This window comes from Physella acuta, unplaced genomic scaffold (assembly GCF_028476545.2).
Source record: "Physella acuta isolate Inbredline_101_S28 unplaced genomic scaffold, ASM2847654v3 ptg000583l, whole genome shotgun sequence".
NCBI lineage: Eukaryota > Metazoa > Mollusca > Gastropoda > Physidae > Physella > Physella acuta.
Genome location: NW_026732102.1, coordinates 147,110 through 166,112, shown reverse-complemented (window position 1 = coordinate 166,112; position 19,003 = coordinate 147,110). Strand labels below are relative to the sequence as shown.

Below are 19,003 nucleotides of genomic sequence, written 5' to 3'. Positions count from 1 at the left end.
TTTTGACTGATCGGACATTGTCACAAAACAATCTTTAACAAATACGATGTTCCTTTTTTTCCACGTGTGTACGATAATATTTGTCAAAAATAAGGAAAAAATAATTTTCTGAAGCTAATTAATGAAACGCCGGGGGTAAAAAAATAAGTTAACCGTGAAATAACAGGATGTCTTGGAATAATTCTGAAATAGTACTAAGAAGACACGAAGTGAAATATTCCTGATAGAACATGGTTTGCAAGGGGAAGTAGGTTTAAAAATATTTTTTTTTACCCCGCAGGTATTTCCAACCCTAACAAATGTGCTATAATGCTCATATAACTTAGTAACAAACGAAATAGCCCAGGGAAACCCACGGTTTAAAAATAGATGGGCTTTTTTTTGACAGGGGAAATCCCTTGGTTTTCAGCTTATAAAAGACTAAAGATTTTATGTAGTCAATCTTTAAATTGCATTTAATAAGTCAGAGTCGGATGGAAGAGTAAGGAGTACCTACTAATAAGATACAGGAGAAGAGAGAATGTTTTTGGCTGACACTGTTCCGCTCATCTCAAACTTTCGAATTGTATGAATAATTTATAATTGAGAGAAACAATGAAAAGTTGGATTGGAACAAAAGCTGGTTTCACAGACTGTTATTATCGTGTACAAGAGTGGGATTCTACACAACACGTGCGAATAACAGAGACAACACAGAAAAATCAGTGTGTCTTGACCTATGCCATCTTTAACTACTGGTCTTGGAGATCTGGGTAAGTAGGTCACATTTAGAGTTCATTCGAAACGTACCTGGTGTAAAACCAATAACCCATGCGGTGATAGTTTTTAATTCATCGATTATTTTTATTAAAAGAAATGTATGATTTGTAATTACATTGTATTATTATTGCCTTTAATTAACATGTATTTTCTTTACTGGACATTATATGATATAAATTTTTAAAGTTATTATCCAGAGTAATTTGGTTTTAAATGCGATTCGTTTATAACTTATGGGTTGTTTTTTCTGACCAAAAATAGTGACTGAGTAATAATTATAAAAATATTACTTATGGAGAATTAATATCATAGAAGAAATAAAATTAATATAAGTTACCGATATGATAATATTAGTTGTTTTTAAAGACACTACTTTAAAAAGGTTTCAATTCGAATTAAAGTAGGATGCCTCCAATATTTTTTTTTAAATAAACACGCAAAAAATATATTTTAAAATAATTTTCCTTGAATACAGTCAGTTCTACCTCGTGTGTGTTGATTCACATCTGTTTTATTGTATTGTGGCAGCCTGTTGTAATATAAAGAGTTAAAATATTAATAGTTATATATATATTTATATAATACAGGCATGTATATGTGTGTATAATGTATGATATATATTTATATATATATATATATATATATATATATATATATATATATATATATACTCAAACACACATAACATTTAACTTATGCTATAATAATACTGTGCCACTATTAATTTGGATTGATTATGAATCATTCAATACCCTTAACTAGGTCAATACTTGTTCAATTTGGAAAGTTGCGCAGTCCAGTTAAAAATTATTAAGGGCATTTTAATAGTGAATCTTAAAAGAAAATAAATAAACATGGCATAGAGATAATGTTTTCGGTAATTACAATCACTGAATGACATGGATTAAACCAGTGCATAGCTATTCAGATCGGTACAGTGCATCAGTGTAAATGTGACACTTTACATTAGTATGGATTTAGATTTATTAATACAGACTACCCCTGTAGTTAAAATTTATTTAGTAAAAATCAGCTTTAGGTCTGGGCTCTTTTGATCATTACCCTAGAACCGACCTGTTTATTTTTATAGTGTCTCTTGTGTTCAGTGCCCTACGAATCCCTCACGAAAATTTACGAGCATCTACTGTTAAATAATACTGAATATTTTGTGTTGATTAAATGTATTTTAGTTTTGCGCTAAGTTTTAGCATGTATTTATTGTCTTATTACCGTACATATTAATATTTATATGTTGTTTTTCAACATAGTTACCTTTGTTTTACACTCTAGTAGGTGAAAATGGCTTTACGTCACACAGTGACGAGTACTGATGATCATGATGGTTGACCATTACTTTTCTGGAATGACAAGACAATGCTGGTACAGGAAGTTAGAGGAAAATAATTTATATATTTGTATATTTAAAATAAATATCTATATCTAGATAACATGTAAGCCGTGTGATGAGATACAGATTCTGTTATAGAACAGTGTCGTGGTAACCGTGTACTACTAGAGGGATCAGACTAATCCCCTGTCTCATGTAATAAAAAATGTTGAAATTCATGGTGGTCCACTGTAGGGTGTCTTCCGCACGCTAAGGCTATTGAAATATTATTCATGCAAAGTTTACTGACACTGAACTGTTAAGACGAAGGTAAAAAGGGTAAAGGTCAGATGAAGGTTATGTATTAGCAGGTAGCTTCCTTGTTGAACGAAGTATATAAAAGATTTTATAATTTCTCTGTACTGTCCAATATCTAGTGTTGGCAGAAAGAAGGTAGGGGCTTTAGCTAACATGAGAGTGCTCATGTAGTTTGAGATATCAAAATCTGTAATAAATATCATGATATTCAAAGTGCGTAAAGGCATAGCTACAATGATCCACAGAGCGCCATAGACACCAGTGTGAGAACCTCGAGTTAAAGTAGGGCTTGTGCCATCTAGTGTGGATCCAACACACTATTTAGTTTCAGTCGCAAAATCTCTTCAGCGCTATACACACCAGTTATATTTAGAGCAGGCTTCAATCGTAGTAATACTTTGGTCTTGAAATACGCAGACATTCAACAAGCTATTAAAGATCTTCACCTTTTGAACTTCAGCCTCTACCAAATAAGGTGTTCTATATTTTGACATAACTAGGGTAGATACCGTACCAATACTATACATGATATTCTTCGTATTTTTTATTTTAAGTCAAGACAATAAAGGTAAAGGTCATGGCATACTTAGATGTTATGCTAAAAAACGTACACGAACTTGTTTGATACAATTTCTTTTAGGTGTTTTTAACTAACTGCGCAGTTAAAAAGGGGGATATATCTTGTAAAACACAATATAATTCACTCATAATAGCATCAGTGGCAATCAGTGGAGAGAAACCATGAAATCGTCGCTCATCTCTCCACTCAAATGGATATATGACGCGGGGAAAGTAAAAGTAACTTGCGATGTTGATGACAGCTAACAAAAGTATCATCTTCGAAAGCGTAGGTGAGCGAAACAAGAATAAAATTCACCTCATCTACCCTATGAAACCTTCTGGTCTGAAATAAGTTGAAGTTATTGCTACGCATAAGTATATTAAGGGACCACTACACCCTGTAAACCAAGCTAGCCCACAGCAGAGATAAGCAAGTAACAATACAATATTATTAATAGTTAGCAACCGTAAATGAAAATTCCACTAAAGCTATTTCCGTATCTAGTTTTCAACTAATTGTAATGTAAATAATGTTTATACTCAAAGTTGAAGAGTCAGCTTATATTCCAGGCTCCAGCATGTGTAGATACATCACCTCATCCATAATACTCTCTTGGTGGGCCGTCTTTGACGCGAGTCCTATACACCAAATAGTAAAGACGTTATAGTTATAGACAATACGGGAGCAAGTCTTTACCACCCTGTCAAAAACATGGAGTAGGACATTACCCTCCCCCACTCCCCTTACAATTTGACCCTAATCCTAATGTTAAACCTAATCCTAAAGTACATAATCTTACGGGTATGACTAGGGCTAGGCTTAAGGCCAAGACTAAGGTTATTCAATATTCTAGATGGGTAACGCTTGACCGACACTTTCCCAATCGCCTTGCTATGTCGGCCAATTTCAGGCTTTCTTTAGAATGTCGAGTCTCTTACTTTGCCGGTAACATGTATAAAAGATATTCTCGAATGAGTGGGAATAATCATTCGGAGAAATTGACAGAGGGGTTATTGATAAGGGAGTAATTGCCCGGGGGCGTATTGAAGGGGGTGTAATTTACAGAGAGTAATGTCCTAGACCCAGAAAATACACAAACATACACATAAATATGATATAGCAGTGTTTCTTTCAGACTTTTATCTCTAGTGGCGGGGGGGGGGGGGCTAAATTTCCAGGGGGGGGGGCGGAGAGGAGAAAAGTATATATTTTCTATGTAGATGATGCCTGAAACTGAAAGAAACACTGAAATAAAGAAAAGTAAAAATATTGTCTATTGGTGGAAAATCAAACGTTTATAATAAAGAACAGAAGCTTTGTCCATTTTTTTTGTTAAGATATACAGATTCAGTTTTGTCTCGACTTCCTTATAGAAGATAAATTAAGCAATTATGCATTAATAAATAATAAACCTTAAAGTTAGTCTTACTTTAAAGCTAATCAAAATTCTTTCTCGTAGTTAACTTGAGTTGAGAATAAACAAAACAATTAAAAATGCAGAATTAATTATGTTTCTTTAATTATTTAGATATACCCTTCAAAAAATTAAACTAAGGTCAAAATGGTAACTGCGTGATTCAAATTTATAAGCAATATTACCTGCACTCATATTTAAACCCGTTTTGGTTATAAATATTATTCACTTGTTTACGTTTTAATGATTCTGCAGGTATTACATCTAGCAAGCTGGACAGATATGGCATGATTATTACCGCAAAGAGGAAAGTCAAAACAGTTCTTTGCTATGCTAAGTGTGTATCTGAAAAATAAGAAAACAAGACTTTGATTTTGTTTGGGTAATGTAAATAATATATGTAGAGTAAATTTTAAATAGATCATTATTCATCCTGTAATACAGTGCACAGTTGTATATATTCTAAATATAGACAAAAATATTGTTTTTCGGTTTTACAGATAATTTTGAAATTGAACCAGATGATGCGATAAAAAGTGGAAGAAAAAAGCATTTAACTTCACCATGACGTTTTAAAAAGGTAATTCAAATGATGTTTTACTTAATATAGCCACATTTTTAGTAATAACAAAACAACGGACAAAAGAAGTATTATTACGAGTATTGAGGAAAAACTAAAGAAAATAAACGATCAATTAGGGATTAGGGGCATCTTTTTATGGATGGGGAAGAGGAGGTGGGGTCCTAAAAGTTTGATTTATGTGGACGCGTGTTGACTAGGTGTGAGGGTGGGGGAGTAAATTTGGACGCATGGATTCAGAAAATGTTGCTTTTCTTTAACCACAAAAACTGAATTTATGACATTCTACGCCTGTTTTTTTTTTTGTAGTTAATTTGAAATAAAAAATCATAAAGTAAATTAATAGCTCATGGGTTATTACGAATTGAAACTGTTTCGAAACACATTCTAGATTCTACTTCTACTAATTGTATATTTTAATAATCACTATACATGTAATGTAATTAGAATGTTGATAGTAATTTTTTAGAGGTTTATTACAATTGTGTTGATTTCCTCAACCAAGGCATATTTTTTTTTTTTTTTTTTTGGAAACTTACCTCTAAACAATAAATCAGAAGTTAGGTCTAAGCTAAGCAGCAATTACAATTATATCGAACAAATTGAAAAGAAAATTAACTCAACAGCAAACTCAAAGAGTAAGTACGAATTCACACACTAGTAGATATTTCGTTCGGACTGTTCTAGCCGACACAAAGTACGGGGTGCTGAAAATTAGCTATACTGCTACGTTTAAATAAATACAAAGATTGGTCGGTAGTATACATTGATTTAAACTAGGGTATTTTCACTGGTTGTATGTTAAATTAATTAGAATGAAAAATATTATATATAAAGAATAGATCTTTTGTTACCTATCTATGTTTGTCCTTAGAAGTTTTTTATATGTCCCAAGGTAATCTTGCATGTTTAAACAACATTTTAAAACAATTAGGAAAAAGTTTTATTTTAGGATATTATTTACGAAATAAATGAAATTTAAATTATTAGTTTTTTTTTTAATATAAAAGTAGTAGAGTTAATTGTTTGAAATTAATGTAAATATTTCTAAACAAATTTCGCGATGACAAATCTAGAAAATGGCGGCCTTGGTCCACAGTGTAGTGTGCTGGGCGTGGTGAGGTGCAGAAATTTAAAAAAAATGTGTGGCGTTTAGAGCAAACCCGACAGGTCATTTGAGTACACGCTATTTCCAAGAAATAAAGCAGAATGCGTAGTTCGAAAGAAAAAAACAAAGAAAGCTGATGCACTAGGCAATTCCGTTATGAACGCTGCTAATAAAACCCAGTGATTATATCAAATGAAATAGAAAGTAACATGTTAAAAAAATATACCTTCAATACGTTTTTAAAAATACTTGACTACTTTAGCTATAAAAAATCCGGTACTTAAGAGAGTTCACTTGTACATTTTGAAATAAAAATCTCCGTTTTAAGCTAAGTAAAATTGACAAAAGAAGTGATATCAATAGTTGGATTGGTAGCGAAATATTTGTGAACTTTTCAGATTTGCATTAATTAGTAAAATTTTATTAACTTCAACTTCAAAGATCAATAGAAATCTTAAATTAGTAATCCCGCAAAAATAAGTAAATTAGGTTTATTATTTTTAAGCAAGAGGAGTGATACACTCAATTTGAATATTGATATTGTTATAAAAATTAGTTTTTTTAAAGGTATAATTACCCTTTTATAATTAAGAAAGGGTTTCTATTTGTCAATAAAATATTTTCGATTTTTGTTTAATTAAAATATTAATATACTTTTCACGATCATGTTGTTCTTTAAGTTACTATAATACACGTTAACCTGAGGTTAACATCCAGTGTTTCTTCCAGACTTTTTTCTCCGGGGGGGCACTTGAAATCTTCGGGGGGGGCGGTAAACTTTCTTCGGGGGGGCGGACACTGTTAAAAGTATATATTTTCTATATAAATTACATAAATTTCATTTCGTTCGGGGGGGCGGTAAAAATTTTTCGGGGGGGCTTCGCCCCCCCCGAAGAGATGCCTGGAAGAAACTCTGTTAACATCTTACACAGATGTTCTCAACTCAATGAGATATAGGCCTAGATCTAGAGTTGTTTCTTCAATTGGGTGCAATTCTCAAAAAGTGAGTTAAAATGGCATTACACATCGAAGAAATGTTGGATAAAAATATATTAGTAGCAAGGTCGGATTTTGTTATAGTCGAATAGTGTATTCCATTTTATCAATACTGTACTTTAAATTAAAATTAATACCAAATGTTAGTATCATTGGAATATTAATGTTTAAAAAAAAAACAATGACTAAGTAAAATAGTATTAAGGACAGTTGAGGCTTTTTATAGCCAAATAGGTTGTAGTTACTGAAAGAAGCAATGACCTTTAACAGAATGTATACAATCGCGTAAGTTTGTAAGAGCAATACAGTGTTGTTAAGGCAGCAAATCAACACAACTTGAGTTAAAAATAGTTTATTTACTTCCTATAATACAGTTTTGCGCATTTCGTTTTAGAATTGTTCAAATAAAAGCCACAATGTCAAATTTTTAATTAACTGTTATTATTTCTTAATATAAAGGGTTTGAATTATATATGATGTGTGACAAACATAAAAACTAGAGCCGCTAAAAATATAACAGTACAGTTGGCTAATGAAACAAAGAATTTATGTAAAAAATATATACTTATAAACGCCGAGACTACTTAAAAAATCTTAAAATAGAAAGAATAATGAAATTTTCCACAAAAGAAAACATGTTTTTCATAAACATTAAATCCTAGATAAACAAGAAAGGTTCAGCAACCTTTAGTATTGCCGTAAATTTAAAGTACATTGACAGCCGAAGGGGGCTATTTTTGTTGTCCATGTACACTAGCCTTGAACCAGTTGGCAAGTTTTGAGAAAAAGTATTCAATCTGTGTCTAGACTGTGTCCTGTGTCTCACATGTTTCATAAAACTACCTTGAAATCTAGAGACTGCGCAAATTCCTTTAAATCTGTTTAGATATCTAGTAACGTAATTCGGATGTAAGTTATTTTCAAGCGTAATAATACTGCACTAAGTACATAGAGGTCTAAATAGGTACGCATATTGTTATCAGAAAATGGGCTGTGTTATGGTATTGAGTTGGTTCCATAATTCTTGCATGAGCTTGTCTAAGTTCGTATTCAAAATATGTGCCAAGCATCGTGATACACTAAGAGAACGTGTTTCACAATTATCTATCGAATTCGTACAATGTACATTTATGTTTACAATTAAACATGGTGGACAATTTGTTGGTATGGTTGCAATGTACATTTTTACTTTCTCGTATACAGAGTATAGAGGAAGTATTGTAATCGTGCACAAAAATCACATGAAATTTTGACAGTTTTCACCGTTTTACTGATCAGTACTACATCATATACGGAGTATAGGAGATGCGTTTTACGCATAATCAAGTCGGAAAAAAGATCTAATAGTCTGCTTTCTGTCAAATTTTGAGTAATTTCTGTGGATCGGAAGTAGTAATTTACAGTATTTCCGATTTCTCAAAAAAAAAAAAAAATCGCATATGAATTTATTAAGTACTATTATTCTGCACTATTATACACATATTGTTTGACGTTCACTTAGTGCGCAATTCTTTTTTTTACGAGATTCTATTCTATTTTAAAAAGTTTCAGTAATTAAAAATGGATTAAAAATCATGTATATTCCCGAGTTGCCATCCTTCGAAGAATTATATAAGTATATTCGAGAATGTTTAGGGGAGATCACTCCCGCTTTTTTTTGTTTATCCATAGTTGAAATCTTGTTGGTACATAGTAAATATATGGTTTATGTATTGTTCGTACAATGTAGATTTAAAAAAAAATATATATTATAGGCATCTTGCTCATATAATGTAGATTTTTTGTTCATACGGAATAGACCTCTTTTTTGTAGATATTTTGTTTAAGTTTTAAGAACATTTTTTTTTTTTCAAATCTTTATTTGTATTATATAATAAATAGTGCGTATAAGCTCTGTTTTGTGGATAGATTAATATGAAGTACGACAAGCCACACGGCAAAAATTCGCTGGCAAACGTGGATCATTTTTGTAGAGTACAAGTCAACAAGTTAGATAACTCTGTGTGGAAATAGATGTTGCGTGACTGAAAGTGTATAACATCATGGCTGTCAAATGTTTGAAGTCAGAACTGGTCAATACATACTGTTTATTATTGAAAAGCTTTTTTTTATTTCTGTTCTAGGCTTATAAAGCCAAAAAATAATTTTGAAACAGAATAAACTGCAAATTGCGGTGCTACAAAACTGTCAGAAACAAAGTCACTTAAATTTGCAAGTAAGCTCCCCTTTTTTTGAAACTGATCTGAAAAATTAATTTCATTTCATTTTTTTTAAAATTAAGCAGCAAAAATATCACAACATGTTTCTCAAATTTGATTGCTATACGCACACCATACTTCGTTAAATGTAATTTTAGTCAAAATCAATTTAGAAGAAAATATAATTTTAGTAAGTAGCATATGCACACACGTACATACATACATACAAAAACACACACACAAACATATACACATATATATGAACAAAATTACAGGTTAATACAATGCGTTTCAATTACACCTACGAACTTTATATCTACTATATACTGTCCAATCCACCACATCATTTTTAACTACACACCCCTACTATAACGTCCTGTTCTTTTATGTTTACAAGTACCAGATGTTCTGAACCACACCAATGTCAAAGTATTCTCCACTATTAAATTCTATAGCAGCGTAAATGTCAATTTTCGAGTGGAATATACAGCGCGTGATTACTTTTCTTCTCTACTAAATAGACTGAATGACGTCAAGAAATCTCTGTTCTTACATTGCAGGTGCAGACCAACGATGTTGGCGTACCTTGAGAACATTTTACCACCCGTGTGTCATGGTAGCTGCAAATAGAAACAGCTGCATACAGAGGGACACAGATAACAGTTTTGTGTGTAAAATAACCCCTAGCGAATGTCCTACATAGGCCGGTGGTTTTTTTAGCGTGTAGACACGCCGCAGCCATGTTTTACCTTAAGAAATATTCATAGCTAATGTTGCATATTTTTTTAATATACTGCAAAAGGTCGTAGAACAACATGACACATTTGAAAATGACAAATGAAATGGTAATTAAAATAGTTTTTTTAAATTACTTAGCGTTAGTACTGTTAAGGATCAATGCTAGGAAACAAGGTGCAATATATGTTATGTAACATATGAACAAAGTCTATGTAACTATGTAAAGTTAACCTATTGATCTGCATGACTTGATACTGACGTGTCACTGCACAAACGAAAATTGGTGCACAACTCGACCTTAACCTGGTGTAAAGCAAGGGTTGTGGTGGGGGGGGGGGGAAACGAACATTGCACTTAGCCCCTGTATATTTAACTATAAATTCAACTTTTACAGAGTCATGGTCCCCCTATCCACCATTTCCCAAATCCCCACCCCCTCTTCTGCCTTTTTTTTAAAGCTGCACACTACCGGGTTTGTGAGCCAATTTATTTTATCCCCGGGAAAGCTGGATTCTAAGAAATGATTTTTTTTCTTATTCCACACAGTGTATTGAAACTACGTGACTCGGCTGTTTTAGACATGAAGCATTTGATTGGTGATCTGAAATTTTAGGGTCAGTTCAAGGGTTGTATAGGTCAAATGTGGGCACTTCCATTTTTACCTTAGTGGGCAGGGCTAAAAATGATGGGCGTACAGGTTCCTGTAGTTCCACCCCCTAACGGTGTTAAGATTAGCTAGAGACCAAGGTAAATTTACTCCAAAACTTCATCTACCTTTTTTTGCTATTTTTTTCCGTCACTGATGTTTTTACACTTGTATACTGCTAAAACGAAATTGCTACAGGTCAGCTTAATTTAGAAATAATAATTAACATTAATCAAGATAAAACCAACATTACGAATAATTACTAAGTATTGCTGTCATGCATAAAAAAACAAACTTCTACTTAAATTTTGTCTGATTTTAATGCATTACTGCAAGCAACATTTCCTTCCAAATTTACCTCTTGAAGTTATATTTTATATAGTGTATGTAAAAAAACACTGTAAGAAGTTGTTGAGTAACTATCATACAATTAATAGCGGTTAAAAATGTATACAACATTTTAAAACGCCTGAATCGCAAACTTTTTTGTCCTATTTTTCTCCTCCCGAAAATCAAAGTAAAATGTAAACTAAAACAAGAAAATTACTCAGTCACGTACTTCACTTTTTAATAGGTAAAAGAAAAATTGTTACAGACATGATTAACACCATATAACTTGATTTTTATGAGTGCTAAGTGTGTACTTAAAATATGTACTCTTTAGTTTTAACCAGTTTTCAAAATAATATTAATGAGTGTTCAATGCTTATTGTATATGCGACTACATATGTAATCATTTTAAATATAATGAAACTCGCATCTTGAAATATTGTTTTAAAAAACCAATAATAAAGCATCTTCCAACGATAGATGGTTGACACAATATTAAAAAGAATATAATAATTTAAACCTCTGTAAGAAAGAATATAAAGATATACTAATACAAAAGCTTGAGTAACAAGGTATTAGCAAAATATGAACGTCAGTTTAAAAACGCCACACAAGCACATAGTGCACAATTTAGAAAAAGAATAGCGTACATTGTATTTGAAAGAATCAATATATTAAATCTATACATTTTCCCAGGTGTTTAAAAGATTTTTATTGTATGTAAAAATGAACGACAATGACCGCGCTTTGAGAAATGTTTATTTCTATTAGAGCAGTGGTTCTAACCTGGGCCCCAGTCAGTCTCATGGGCTCGACGTAGATATAGACACACACCCGACTCAAATGATTCACGATCGGATTTTGTCAGTGCGGACGCTGGAACTATTAAGAAGGGTACGGTAAATGCGCATATAAAAGTGGAGGGGTTCGATACCTCTGAAAAGGATAAGGGTCAGTAAGAGTAAACGTATCAGAGATTTCGTCTCCAAAGTTAGTAAACTAATTATTTATTGATTAAAATATAGAGGCTTTAAATGAATAAGTATTATTTAAAATATTTAGTTTGCTGTATATTCAACAGGTGATATATTTGAAATAAAACATTTTCCGGAATCAATGTTTCAAACTTGCATCGCACATTTATAACCTCAGTATATTATGTTTTTTTTCCTATTGAAATATAGTACTAAAAGCGTGGGTTATAATGACAAAAACGAAAAGCCGAACTGAGTAGGGCTTTTAAAATCTTGTCTTCGACAAGATTAAGTCTAGACAATTCTTAAAATGTTCAGATGATAAAAGATTTAATTGAATTAAATTAAAAGCGAAAAAAAAAAACAAAGGAAAAATAACGTCCGAATAAAGTTTATTAATTAGTTAACAAATTATAATCATCCATGAGACTTTACTATCAGAATGTTTCTCACGTTATAAGATTTTAGTTTTAACTTAAACATAAAAATAAAAGTAATTTGTATTATTAAGGGGATATGCTATGTTTTTTTCTATTTTTTACAATTTAAGATCTAAAGCCTTTTGAATACTTTTATCATATTTGGCATATAAAAGTAATTATTAAACAGCAAAAAAAAGGGTCAAAAACAATTTTGGTTGTCATGGAAACCAAAAAAACCTCCGCCATTTTGAATTTTTCGGTACTTTTAAAAATACTAAGGCTTTTTTATTTATGCACCTATAGCAATCAAATTTAAACTGCTTATAATTCAGTATATATTAAAACTTTTGTCATGACAACTTTTTGAAATAATTATTAGTAAGAATTTTACAAGGTCTAAAAAATCGTACCCGTTTTAGTATTCAAAAGTTTCAAAATTTGCATATTAATTACCAAATACTTTTTTCTATGAAAGCAATCACAATTCCCTCGTGACAAAAGTTGTATTTTTGCATCAAGAACAAGTACTGAAAATATGGTTGGCATTGTTTAATAAATAAAAAAGTAGTAGGCTTTTTAGTGTTAAAAACATGCGAACTGAGAAAAACAGCAAAAAGTAACGAAAACTAGGTCAGGAAAGTACCATATCTGTGTAAACTGCAAAGCCGATTGTAAGCTTTGGGTGTTTCCGAGATGTAGGAAATTAAGTTTATTAGATACATGAGAAATCCAGCTTTCCAATGATGTCAAATACAATATAATGACAGATATAAAACTTTTCATTGAGATCTTGTAAGATTGGGAAAAATTGATTATTTTTTAATTAATAGGGTCGTAAAAATGGTAATTCAAACACATAAAATATTTTTTTCTCTTTAAAGTTATTATTTTCTTTATACAAAAATGGACAAAGTATCCAAAAGTGCAAGAAACTGATCATGACGAAAAACAAGAAATTTTGTGATTTTTTCTGCGCATATCCCCTTAAAATTAGAATATGTTTGCTTACCAATTTGTAAGATCAATATAGCGTATGTTTAAACATCACAAATTGGACACAAATTTGAGTTATCATTAGTTTTGTATTAGAAGGAGATAAAGCGCATTTCCTACAATGTACAATAATTACCGTCATGGGTCTCAAGGTTTCTTTGTCCTGACAACAAATTAATTAACTAAACTCAACTTGAGCTAGGACATTGCGACTATAGGGCGTAATTATGAAATGTATTCTAAATAAGTTTCACAATTTTCGGTATATTGTGAAATTAATATTTTAAAATTGAACAAACTGATATGCTATAAGTAATGAATGTAACAAATGCAGTTAGGCATAATGTATACACCAAAACACACTGGTTGAGAATTCATATAAGGGCATACGCTATTTTGTATAAAAACTTCCTTTTTAATGATTTTTTTACAGACTTATTTAGAAATAAACAGAATATTTTTTTGGTTGTTTTCTTTTTGCAAGCAGATCTATACACCTGAACAAAAAACCCATCTTCTCCGAGGGTTGTCAAAACCATAGTAAAGGTGCTGGCTTGTTTTCAAAGTTTTTAAAACGATGATAGTTTTGGCAACAAAATAATAGATGATGTTGTATGGAAATAAAAGCATACGCAATTTCTCAAAATAAGTCCGATCACATAACTATAGCTCGTAGAGTGTATTTAGTTTAGCCGTGATCTGCACATTACCATTTGCTCTGAGTTCATGAGTTACACAGCTATATTGAACCAAACCACGTACTTTCGTATTGTCAACGACGACACAATGTATTTAGGCAGCCTTTAGGGTATGGTAAATGAGCGTACAGTCGGCATATATAAATTAGTCGACTCACGGTAAATTGAATATATGTACAGCCGAAAATGTACAAATTAGGCGGTAAATTGGGCGTTCTTTGGATAGTATACAATGTATGTTGTAAATCTGGCGCTAAGTTTTTATTTTGTGTATCCAAGCTTAATTTTAGGAAAACCTATTGTTTGTATGCCAGATTTCCCTATTTACATCTCAATATACCACATAAAAATCTGAGTGAAACTCTGAAAATAAACCTGAGGAAATTCAGAAGGTGGAGATTTATTGGTCGAAATAATATTGCCAGAACCAGAATGAAATAATTAAGAATCTTGTATCCGGATAAGTGCTTTGAAAAGCTAAAAGCATATAGCTTAATTTAGGTGAGGGGTAAATTTTTGTCGAATGTCAAGTAGAGACAAGTTGTAAATTTACATATCCTAGATACAATTAGACGACGATGTAAATGTAGTAAGTTTTTACATCCTCTATAATAGCCGGTCACTGATGTGCTATCTTTGTACTCGAGGGAACTAGTCTTTTCCCAACTAGTCTCAAGTTTTACAAAATAAACATTTTGTCAAATTGATAACTAACGTCGTGGCCGAGCATATGACATCAATCCTGTCAGTTGCGGGTTGGGAGCCCATGTCGTCATTGTAATTTTTTAATATACTTTTATTAACAGCGCTCCCCCGACACCCTAGCTGGTCCCCGGGGAGAAATTCCGCCGCACGCTACTTTTGCTAGATCAATGTTTTATTTCTTGTTAAATACATATCCGACGGATTGGATTGTTTTCGAATTAGTCAACACCAATTATTTAAACAAAGGTACGTCGCGAATTTAGCTAGCTGGTAAAACTAAATGTTACCAACTAAGACGGATGGTGACCAAACTATTTACAATTGAGCGGTCAGTCTAAATATTTTAGCAGCTGGGGAACCTAGACTCATTTAATATAGTATTGTCTTTAATAAACTTTGCACGTGTATGTGCATGACAAAGTCTAGCTCCTAAAAAGCGATAAACTAATCACAGACATCCAAAACATCTAAGTTATATCGATGCCAGCACATAGAACTTGAACATGCCTGAAATTTCTACCAACATCAAACTCCAACCAAATCAAACAAGTACTTTTAAGGGATAATACGTTGTTTTGTTTAAGTTATAGACACGACACCCTTAAGTAAACTAGTCAATGTCTAACAAATGGAAGTCAACACATTTTATTCGAAAATATAAAGAATAAAAACCTCGATGTTGGCGAGTCGCCCAAAACCAAGTCTTTTGTATTTGTGTGCGTGTATTCTAAAGAAACGACCCATTGATTAAAGTTAAAGGTAAGTAGAATTGATAGTGACAGGATTTACGCAGTCCATCATTAAAACTGATAGTCTAATTTACTAACTAGATGAAACCTTAGATATATACAGCTTCGTCTTTCAAATCTCCTCGTAGAGATGTACCACATGTTGCAAACATTTCGTATATTTATGAACTAGCAATGACAATTTTAAACAGATCATATAGAACTTGTATTTGAAGGAATATGGAAAAATGTCTTGATTCTAGTCATATTCCATATTCGTCAGGCTAGCAGAAACATGTTCGTGACGAACATAGATATTTCTTATTACACCTCATAATAAGCCCGTAGAAACAATCATTTTGGGGAAATTTAACTACTTTTCTTCAAATATAAAATACTTATCCTCTAGTAGATAAATAGTGCAAATGATTTGCTAAAACCTTTTTCTTCATTACAAAATTTAAATACCTTTAAGTATTAAAAACTGCATACAATAAAAGGGTAACACTACGATATACTGAATCGCGCAGTGGCGCAGCCAAAATGTAGCGGAAAACATCCGCCTCAGTGGGGACGTTTTCTATGCAACTGTAGTCCTATGTAACTGTGGCTAAGTCATAACTTGCACAACTATTTTAAAGTCGATGTACGCTGCAATAGCTAAGTTAGGTATTTTTAAAAATTTAATATGTTTGAATGCTTTATTAAACGTGAAGTGCGGTGTTAAAAACTGCCTGTAAATTGATGGTAGAGTGACATCTACTATCTACATAAAACATGTTGAAAAAAAATAAAACGATATTTAGCTACTAAAAAACTCACACAACAAAAATCAAGTTTTATTTATGCGAGCACATTATATTACATATGTTTAGTAAAAAGTAAATCAAAATATCCAAAAGAAAAAATAACAAAAAATATTAGAATTCCAGTAATTTTTTTTCAACAATTAGCTTCAGTTTTTTTTATTTTTAAAAACAACAACCAATTTATTAGCAATATCTGAATATTGCCTATACAGCACAGAGAAACTAGTTTAGTATACAAATATAAATATACTTATTGAATAATTTAATCATCTTTATTAAACTATATGCACAATTTGCATAACGTTAAGAAACAAGCTAAGTACAAACCGTTTTCAACATTATAAAACGTATCGCAGTTGCAGGCTTTTTAAAATATCCCAACTATACAAAAATGATCTAAAAGTTCGTAAACCTCGACTTTTATAAATGACCAGTAGGCAGTAGATATTCTGGAAAAACCCGAGTGACACGTCAGGGTAGAAGAGCGCCCCCCCCCCCCCCCAATAGACTACATATCTTCCTATAATTCTCAAAAAACATTAAGGAACCAAACTTTCGAGTTTTTCGTTCAGTTTTTTTTCCTGATTGGTTTGCACTCTAGTAGTACAGATCCGGGAAAAAAAATTTTCTTGTAAAAAAATACGGCAGTAGATAATAAAAATGTGTTTTAGCTATAACACAAAAACATAACGTGGTTTTACTAGTAGGGCTTTGATGTATAAACTAAATGAAGAAGAGCCAAGTAAATCAAAGATGAAAATACAAAAATATATTATGTCAAATTGACTCAAATGATGTTGTTTTATACACAATACAATCTTATACAAATCCGCCCATGGTGTTTACTCAAATGCATTGTAATATTAATTTTAGTTGCAATTAAAATCGCAACTATTTACATCCGGGTTGTTTCCCTTTTAAAAACGGGAAAGCACACCCCCCCCCCCCCCTTATGGAACGCCAATCCTGCTTGGGCAAGTTGAGGGTTTATATCCGTCTTCTTTTCAGAGAACTCAGTCGATAGAGGTGTAAATATTTCTAGATACCGAGACTGGTCAGTGGTGGCAAATTTTTACTTCCTTATTCAAAAATAAACTGCTCTCAAGTTTTAGTAAATAATCGTGTGTTGTCGCCCCCCCCCCCCCCCCCCCCCACACCCCGATACTTTATTCAGCTTACATTCTAATAGATGCAGAGTGGAATATGGTTGTTAGGTATCAAATAGGAGTATAATGATATAAACAAAGCTACTATTTTAATACAACAAGACAAAGCGAATAGTGTTATTATAAATACATTTGGGAACATTTGCTACATAAAACATTTCTTGAAATTAAAAATACTCAGAAAAAAAAAGAAAACGGTATGAATAAATAATAATAACGTATGAAAATAAACCGGTAGTGATCTCCCCTAAATTTTCTCGAATATTCTTATATAAAACAACAAGGGGATGGTAACTGGGGATATAGTTATGATTTTTAATCCATTTTAAATACTAAAACTTTTAAAAATAGAATAGAATCTCAGTAAAAAACAATTGCGCACCAAGCGAACGCCTAATAAAGGTGTGTATAATAGTGCGCAATATTATTAGTACTTTTAAAATTTACATTAGTTTTTTGAGAAATCGGAAGTAGCGTAAATTACTACTTCCTGTCAACGGAAATTACTCAAAATTTAACAGAAGATAGAGAATTAGATCTTTTACTTACATGTGAAATTTCATTTATCTATCTGAAATAGTACTCAAGTTATAGGCTTTTAAAAAATTCAAAGTAGGAAAAGTACCACTTCCGGTTATCGGAAATCGCTCAAAAGTTGATACGGATCTACGATTTTGATAAAATACTTATATATGAAATTTCATCAACCTAGCTGTAACGGTACTCAAGTTATCGTGTTTACACACGGACAGACAGACAGACAGACAGACACACACACACACAGACATACGGACAAGATTGCAAAATTATGTTTTTCCGTATCAGTGAGGTGTAAAACGTCGAGATTTGTAAAAATCTCGATTTTTTTTTTTTTTGCACGATTACAATACTTTCTCTATACTACGTATATACGAGAAAGTAAAAACACCAGCTTTCCAAATTTTAATAACAAGCGATGTATACACAAATCTGGACTTAAGTCTTAGAGTGGATGCGTAGAAGCAACATTTAGACTTGCCCACAAAAAAAACAAAGAAAAAAACAAAAAACATAGACTCTTCGTGAAAGCAAAACATAATAATTGTATCAATGGAAAAAAAGTTTGAATTTTCTTTTCGTCTAATACAGCTAGTAATGATGAAAGTTGTTCTTAAATGAGTCCAGTTTTCGCAAAACAAAACAAGAATTTCCTTTATTTTAAGAAAATCCAAATTTAAAATGTAAGACTTGCATCGAGTTTAACTAGACAAAATTAAAAGTGAAATCCGTGGCTTAATTTAAAAAAAAACAAGTAGTGTAGGCCTATGTTCGCGTCAAACAACTAATGAATACTATGTACCAATTTAAAAAGTGATGCCAAAATAGACGAGGACTCCAAAGCGAAATCTAAACTCACACAGAAAAATATGGAACTACTAAATATGGAAACATGTATAAGCCAAAATTTATTTTTATTGCGTGTAAATAGAGAATAGTAATGTAAAGGCTCAATAATCTGATGGCGTAGTGCTAAAAAGAAAGCTCAGCAAAAG

At 31.9% G+C, this 19,003-nt stretch overlaps 2 long non-coding RNA genes across 3 annotated transcripts in view; one reads left to right on the top strand and one right to left on the bottom strand.

The window, feature by feature from the left end:
* Positions 1-629: 629 nt before the first annotated feature.
* LOC131947128 (uncharacterized) lies at positions 630-10,327 on the top strand. Its single transcript, XR_009387837.1, has 6 exons — positions 630-752; positions 2,050-2,139; positions 4,636-4,762; positions 4,881-4,960; positions 9,188-9,279; positions 9,823-10,327. It is a non-coding gene; the product is annotated as an uncharacterized LOC131947128 (long non-coding RNA).
* The window catches only part of LOC131947129 (uncharacterized), a 33,521-nt gene continuing 15,267 nt past the window's right edge, over positions 750-19,003 (bottom strand). Inside the window, exons 1-5 of one of the 2 annotated variants that reach the window (XR_009387839.1) lie at positions 16,633-16,684; positions 4,566-4,725; positions 3,506-3,604; positions 2,032-2,117; positions 750-1,288 (exon numbers count right to left, since the gene is read on the bottom strand). This is a non-coding gene — a long non-coding RNA (uncharacterized LOC131947129). Of the gene's footprint in view, positions 1,289-2,031; positions 2,118-3,505; positions 3,605-4,565; positions 4,726-16,632; positions 16,685-19,003 lie in introns of those variants that run through there. The other variant, XR_009387838.1, reaches the window with a different exon arrangement.